This window comes from Mustela putorius, unplaced genomic scaffold (assembly GCF_011764305.1).
Source record: "Mustela putorius furo isolate JIRA1106 unplaced genomic scaffold, ASM1176430v1.1 tig00000145_pilon_pilon_pilon, whole genome shotgun sequence".
Taxonomy (NCBI): Eukaryota; Metazoa; Chordata; class Mammalia; order Carnivora; family Mustelidae; genus Mustela; species Mustela putorius.
The window spans coordinates 8,064,515-8,066,824 of NW_025421294.1; positions in this window are offsets into that span (position 1 = coordinate 8,064,515).

A 2,310-nucleotide genomic window follows, 5' to 3' on the forward strand; every position below is an offset into this window, starting at 1 on the left:
CATCCTCACCAGCATCTGTCATTTCCTGACTTGTTTATTTTAGCCATTCTGACTGGTGTGAGGTGATATCTCATTGTGGTTTTGATTTGTATTTCCCTGATGCCGAGTGATATGGAGCACTTTTTCATGTGTCTGTTGGACATCTGGATGTCTTCTTTGCAGAAATGTCTGTTCATGTCCTCTGCCCATTTCTTGATTGGATTATTTGTTCTTTGGGTGTTGAGTTTGCTAAGTTCTTTATAGATTCTGGACACTAGTCCTTTATCTGATATGTCGTTTGCAAATATCTTCTCCCATTCTGTCAGTTGTCTTTTGATTTTGTTCACTGTTTCCTTTGCTGTGCAAAAGCTTTTGATCTTGATCACATTTTCTTTTAGTATTTATTTCTTATCCTTCCCAACATTTACAAAAAGAAGTTGGAGAAAAAGCCTCCACTATCATTTTTTCTTTGGTTTTACTTAAAGAAAAAAAAAAAAAACAACAACCATTATTTGTGAAAACAGTAATTGCTGCTGCAGATAGCTTTCTCTGAGTGAAACGGTTTGTCTTAAAGGAAACAGAGGCAGGTAATAAAAAGTATGGACAATTCATCCCAGAGAAGAGAGGAATAGGGGAGCGCCACCTGATACTCCTCTCTCTCTGACTAGCCATTTCCTTCCTCATGGTTTTCCTGTGTTTTCCTATTCCTCCCTAGATGGAGTGTTTTTGATGTATCAGAGAGTTCACAATCCTTTTCCAGAGACATTAGCAGTGAGTTGGAATCACAGCAGTATTGTGACTTCTTTACTCAGGACTATGAGGCTTACTTTCAAACAAGAGGCTAACAGATAAGCTCTGCTAAATGTTAAGTCATTTGCAAATCACCTCTCCTTCTACAAGAATTTATTGGGTGGCAACTTCTCCAGGAACTGTTTTAGGCACTGGAATACATGACTGAACAAAAAACCTCAAGATCCTTGCCCTTGTGGGCCTTAGGTTTAGTTGGAAAGAGAAACAATACATAATAAATCTAATATATAAGTTCATTATTCAGCTGTACGACATAAAAAAATAGTTATCTTCTATCCATCTTAAGTTCATTGGGTGGGGTTTTATACATTAAACTGACAGGAGGCAGATTAAAAAGAAGAAAAAATAAAATTCATGAGCACGTGCATCACATGTATACAGGGGAGTATCTGGAGATGAGTAACTCAAAGGGATAGTTAGAACTCAGGCTTCTATAGCAGCTTAACAAAGAACAATGCGTTTTTGGGGAAATGACAAGAAAAAGGAAAAGAACTTTGAGTTTCAGGGTAGCCAATTGTCAGAATACAAATATAAGGGGTAACTAACAGAAGATAAAGGCTAGTTAGTGAAGTTTGTTAGGTAAGTTCCTCTGGTGCTGTCTATGGATTGATAAAAGTGTAGAGTTATCTCCAGTGATTAACTTCTGTCCTTCTTGGTAGAAAGGGGAGGGAGGATATCTTCACAAATTTATGCCCTGTTGAGGCAAATAGTGGGAGGACAGAGAGCTTTTCTTACATTTGCTTCTTCCAGAAATTGCCTTCAGCTCAAAATAATCCTTACACCAAAATTACATACTTTGGGGTGGCACATTCTGCCATGCTTCACAGTTTATTAGAAATCTGTGAATACTATGGAAAGAAAGAAAAGGAAGAGCAAAATAAGGGGATCAGAAATACACCAGTGTCGCAGTTTTAGGATAAGTGCTGCCTAGTTGGCCTCATTGAGATGGCATCAGAGAGACTCCCTTCACATCTGGACTCCACAAATGCTCCCAGCAGTATTAAAACAGCTGGCTCACAATTAGCTTTGCTATAGATTACTTTACATGATGTGGGAGGAACTCCTGTCTTATAAAAGGAGCTACTAAGAGAAGAGTGGGAACAGGGTTACAGTTTTTATCTATTTCCTCCTAGTGTAGAAAAGAGTCATGAAGGTACAGAGAGACTGGAGGCTTTCGAACATATTGGGGATGTGGTGTTATTTCTTAGTGGTACTTTGATACAAATTTTTTTTGGTTGATGCCTCATTTCTGAGCCACTAGGTGGTATCCTCAGAAAACCATAATTTCGATTTAGAGATGCCAGTGCAAAAGTATGTTGCAGAGCTTCTGTGGAGAGTTTTTGTTCAATCCACTTGAGGTCTGTGAGTGTTTGGGTCTATGTGCATGTATGTTTGTGTGTATGTGAGCAGAACTGGTCTTTTTGTGTTGGTAAAAGATGCTATCTCTGTTAAAGTTAGTATAGATTTATCTTCTTTTATACAGATAATGATTTGTAATCATTGCCTTATTCATATATTCAG